Here is a 6,042-nt window from a genome sequence, read left to right on the forward strand (position 1 = left end):
GAACCAAACCGAACCCCAATAAAATGTCATTCTTATTTTACTTGAAAACGATGATATTGTCGCATTTCTGATCCCAACTCCCCGAGAGAAACAAAAATGATATGTTTGCTGGTGCAAGCATTGTAAACCATGATTGATTGACTAACCTCAGAAAACACTTTGGACGGTTACTTTCGTCATTGTGCTTGGAATCTCATCAGTGGCTAGAGCATTCTTAGTCAAAGTCACAGGTCAAGTTAAATATAGTTTAAATGTAGGAACCCAATAGATAGGAAAAAAGAGGGTGTCATCTTTCATTGTCTCTATATAAATGATAGAGCCGCGCGCTGCGGTCTACACACTGCAGGCAATCTAACTTTTAGCCTCCCAGTTGTGAAGCGAATCATCGTCGATCACTTGTGAATAGCTATGGAGGCAACAAGGGACGTTCGCATGGCTACTGGCAACGGAGAGAACAGCTACGCCGCCAACTCCAGGCTCCAAGTCTGTACCCTACACTGTCGTTTCGTTTCATGCGGCTTTTGATTTATTGTTGTTCCGTGCATGTATGTGTGCAGGAGAAGGCCATTTTGGAGACAAGACCAGTGCTCCGCAAGGCCATAGAAGATGTGTACACGTTGCTGTCCGCCCGCCGGAGCACGATGGTCGTTGCTGACCTTGGCTGCTCATCGGGTCCGAACACTCTGCTCGTTGTCTCCGAGGTGATGGGCGCGATCCGCGCCTTCACTCGCAAGCAGTCGGAAGAACGGCGTGGCGTTGAGGTGCAGTTCTTCCTGAATGACCTTCCGGGGAACGACTTCAACCTCGTCTTCCGATCACTTGAGCACTACGACTACCTCGGCGGAGGGAAGGAGGCGCCGCCCTACTATGTAGCAGGGTTGCCGGGATCCTACTACAGAAAGCTTTTCCCTTGCCGAAGCGTTCACCTCATCCACTCCTCCTACTCCCTCATGTGGCGTTCTAAGGTACATATGCATGCATACCTTGCATGCCCTGCAGCGTGATAAGAATTCTTTATTTTTTTTGTTAGACTATGTATGACCGGAAATTTACTTTTGAACTTGGGAGCATATCATCCTGCAACCCGACAAAAATATTTTAAAATACACAAAAAATCAAAAAAAAAATTGGCGCATATGTCGACATTATATGTGTGCACACCAAATTTCGCAGAAAACCAACATTTTTTTTGTGTCTTGTGTAAAAAAGATAAAATAATGTCTTGTGAAAAGCCTTTTTAAGCCCCAAAATTCTGTCATTTTTACACAAGACACACAAAATGTCGGTTTTTCATGAAACGACTTTATGAGCTCATAGTATATTGAGGCGTACAAGTAAAAAAATTGTATTTTTCTTGAAATTTCAAACAGCCTTTAAAAGTCGTTTTGAAAACTGGAAGCATATACTCCCGGGTGCAAAAACGCCTCAGTCCATGACATGTATGCCATCCTTTTTTTTGGAATTCGCCAACTCCATCTAGTTTTCTTTAGAGCATCTTCAGTCGCGTTCCTCAAAACATTTTTCAAACGTGATTTGGGCCACGTCGAACGTTTGACCGTTCCCAGCAGCGCTTCCCAAAGCCCTGTTCAGTCCAGTGTGGCCCAATATGTTGTCCGTCATCTCGAACCCATTCCCGTTACACAGAGAAAGGTGCGAGGGCACCGGACGCAGTACGGAGACACGTCGCGAGTAGCGGCCCGCCCCTATGTACACGCGTGAGCGTGGGGATACAAAAATGGGGCAATGAAGATGGGCTAAGGGTGGTAGATCCATCTTCCCATAGTAAAAAATAAATCAATATTAATTGCACGATTAAGAAAACAATGTAGATCTTGTGCCAAAAGGAAGCACTTGTATTACATGATTTTTTTTCAAACGAAGCTAAAAGCTCTGGGTTTGACTGTCGTCAGATAACGGAACAGAGTTTGTTCGATTCACACCCTCAGGAAAAGCAGACCAAAATAGAAGAGGAAAAGAAAATCTAGCACCAAACATCTAGCACAAAGACCAGAGCATAAATCCAACTCCAAACCAGAATCGCAGCAACTTGCTGAAAAGACCGAACTTTATCCTAGAACTTTTATTACACACTGGTTTTAGAAAGAAAAAAGAAATACTACAGATTATCAGGTTCTTGGAGTGACCAACATCAGGATCTTTCTGCATCAGCTTCTTTTTCAGCATTCACGTGATTGGTCTTCTTCCTACGAAGAGCCCTGATCATCAGTAATTTGCAGCTACCTTTTCCTTGAAGTAAAAGCATGTATAGCAGAGCTACCGCCTGAAGTGTGTTGGAAGCTGCTAAAATTTCAATTTTATCATTGCCTGTTTCCAGTCCCACCCAGTACCTAAAAAAGTGCAGGCATAGCAAATAATATCAGCAGGCAATCGAATTAATTTGAACTTAAAACATGCTCTATTTCTTAACTTCCACAGAGCTCAACCGGGGGCTGCCACCCCAACTACATGCATATTTGTTCTCCCATGAAAGGCTTCTACAGTCCAACCAAACTATTGGGTAAAGTTGCTAGGTCTGTTTACATCTCCAATTGATTTACTCACCATACTCCACATAAATTTAGCTGCAAGGCAATTAAGAAAGAGATGATGGATGGTTTCTAGGTCATCACCAAACCTGCATTTGAAATCACCCTACCGAACCCCTTATTGTATATTATCCTTGCTACCAATGTCATTATGCATAATTAACCAACACCAAATCTTTATTTTTGGTGGAACTTTAGCTTTCCAAAAATGTTTAAAATTTATGTTCACCATATTTTGATGAATCTTTTTTATACATAGATTTCATTGTGAAGACCATAGATTTTGTTTAATTCTAGACAGGTTTGTTCCTCCCCTCACCTAGAGGACATGTCAAAATATTGCGAGTCATCATCATTAATTGTTCTTGTTGTTCCTCATCTAACCACCACCACCTCCTATAGTTAAACTGCCAATTCATATTAGCAGCATCAACAACATATATTCTTTTGTTCTACACACCTCGAAAAGACTATGAAAGGTTTTTATGGTTTCTTCAGATGCACCAAGCATCATCCCAAAAAACTAGTCCACATCCTTGCTCCAATCCTCCTACTTTTATTATCCACATATAGATGTTTCACTTTCGTAATATCGACCACAAGAAGAATTAGATTGTTTGTTCTCCACTAGAGCAATATGCTTGTTATGCACTGATGACTGCAAGTGCACATCTCTTTAATAGCTAGTTTCGAAGTAAGAGTATTGAACCACGAAGAGATAGATTGCTAAGGATCTTAATGCTCCTAATGACCATTATTATAGTATACTTAATTGGATGGAGCTCCGTAATTGGATGACAACAAATCAACCATCAATGTCATCCCTTATAATCACCATAGCGATTAATGGTCGGCCACTTCAATCCGACTATAATTAAAGGTTTCCATGTGGATATGAATAGGTTCAATGAGTCTCCTCATACCCCGCTTGAATAGGTAAAACAAATATCCGATGCGACATGTCACTTAGAACCTTCAATAAGACCCTCTACCGAAGAGTAGTTCCCTTTCTCGTCCCGAAGGAATTGTGTGGTCGACTTCACACAAGATCAAGAGAGACAACTAATACATACAATCATAAATTAAGGAATGAACAATCTTTATTTCATCATAATGTTTCTGGGGTTTCTCCATCTCCCCAAGAACAAAGAAAACTGCACACTCATGGAGGTAATCAGCCGCATCATAATAAATATGCATATTACACAAATGGATGAATAAATACTTGTGCAAATCCACCATGGAATATAGAAATTACAACAAGAATGGAGGAAAATAGATGTAGTTGTTGATGACGACGGTGGTGATGGCTATGGTGATGATGAAGATGATGCTTGAGCCTCCAAAGATCTTCGTAGTTCCCGGGATCGATGCCCTCTACTAGTTCCCCCTCCGGATCTCTGTCGGAGGTATGCTTTCGCGAGGCAGATCCTCCGACACCTATAACGGGCTTCAATACGGGCGGGTTGTGCCCGTATCGTTGCTCATTAAACTCCTGGTGCTTGCATCTTTGATGGCTTTTCACCAGCATTCGTAAATAATTTATTCAGAGCACTTCTGCACCTTCAGTTTGGTGAATTTATCTTAAAAAATAATAGCTTTAAAAGGTGTTTTCACCGCTCCTTAAGATTTCGGGATCCTGACGAAAAAAAACATAGAAAGGTTATGTAACTAGTGCAAAAACTATAAGGTAAAAATGCTACAATTTAGACTCATCATGCACATAGTTAGCTTGTCTTAAACCCTGCCACAACCCCTCTCCACTCTCTAGTTTCCACCACCATTTACATACCAAACTTGAGTTCATCTTTTCCAATTTTTTGGTTCCTAGTCCCTCTTGTTCTTTTGATCTACAAATGATTTTTCACTTTACCATATGATACTTTTTAGTAAAATGAACTCCTGGCCAAAAAAAATCTTCTATGATTTTCAAAAAAACTTTTAAATCCCTGGTTCTCAGCCTAGACACTTCTCTTCCAGGTAAAAACATAGAATCACGTGCCATCCATCTAAATTTTTCAAACTTCTCTCCTCTATAAGTTTTAAAACCCTTTCTCAGCCTAGACCAACTCACTTGTGCTCCAAGATATTTCAATGGACATCAACCTAGCTGACAATTAAAAATGTAAGAGTAAATTTCTAGCTTCACACTATCTTTAATAGTAATCATAATTTCCTATATACAAATTTTGACATTTATTGCCATATCCAGATTATCTTGATGTGAGCCCTTAGATGAACTGGTGCGTGCATGTACGCTCCACACACGTTGAAACCTCAGTTGGAAATGGAACAAAAGATGGATCTTAGTATATTAAAGGGCAATTGGAAAATGCATGATAGTTCATTTTCTATAATCAGTGTCTCCTCTATAATAATAAATTACCTAGCAGGTTCCTGAGGAGATCTCCAATTCCACTCACCTGAACGAAGACAACATCTACATCGGAATGGATACTCCATTTGTTGTGATTAAGTTGTTCCAGGAACAATTCCAAAAAGATTTTGAGTTATTCCTTACACTGCGTTCCAAAGAGCTTGTCAGTGGAGGCCGAATGTTGCTAACATTTATTGGCCGGAAGAATGAAGATATGTTAACGCATGGGGAAGTAAGCACAGTGTTTGAACTGGTTGCCAAGTCAATCCGATCTCTTGTACTAAAGGTACATACATTCTATGGCAACACTTTTTTTCCCTGTAACTCTGTGTACTAACGGAACACACACACATTGTTACCTTTGAATGATATTGCCGGGGATTTCAATAATAGTACTACTTTCTTACAACTTATATGAAGCATTATTTTTGTGCATGAAACATAGGGCCGTACTGGAGAAGGAGAAGCTGGACTCATTCAACCTGCCCTACTATGCCCCATCGGTGAAAGAGGTGAAGGAATTGATCGAAAAGAATAGTCTCTTTGACATTGACCACATTAAACTCTTTGAATCAAACTCGGGATCCTCAAGATGACTCGGACGGTAATGTCACACTTGATCGTGCCGACAGCGGGGCGAATGTTGCCAAGTGCATAAGGGCAGTCCTAGAGCCACTGATTGTAGACCACTTTGGCGAAGAAATTATCGAGGAGTTGTTTGTTGAGTATGGCTCCATTGTTGCAGAGCATCTGGAGAAAGCCAAGGCCAAGTACCCCATCATTGTGGTGTCCTTGAAGAAGCCCATGCACTGAATATGTCACATACATAGCTCAACATTTCTGAACCTCAAGTAGTTCGTGTATAGATATCATCTCCTCTATGATCTCACATGTACCTTTTCAATTCTCTTATGCGCTAAGTAACAAAACCAAAAACAAATCTGAAATTCATTAATAAATTCGTGATGGCTAGTAATAATCAGCCATGAACTTTGCATGCCTTCATAGAGATAAAAGAGATTTTGAAAACCCGTCTTCGATGGACTATCCATCTCTATATTATTTTTTATCAGAGTAATTATGTATGCATGTTTAAAGGACAATATGGTCCCATGAAAA

The 6,042-nt window shown here is 40.5% G+C and overlaps 1 pseudogene; it reads left to right on the top strand.

The window, feature by feature from the left end:
- Positions 1-408: 408 nt before the first annotated feature.
- Positions 409-5,736, top strand: LOC124674081 (annotated as a pseudogene).
- The last annotated feature ends 306 nt before the right edge of the window (positions 5,737-6,042 follow it).

This window comes from Lolium rigidum, chromosome 1 (genome assembly GCF_022539505.1).
Source record: "Lolium rigidum isolate FL_2022 chromosome 1, APGP_CSIRO_Lrig_0.1, whole genome shotgun sequence".
NCBI classification, from domain to species: Eukaryota; Viridiplantae; Streptophyta; class Magnoliopsida; order Poales; family Poaceae; genus Lolium; species Lolium rigidum.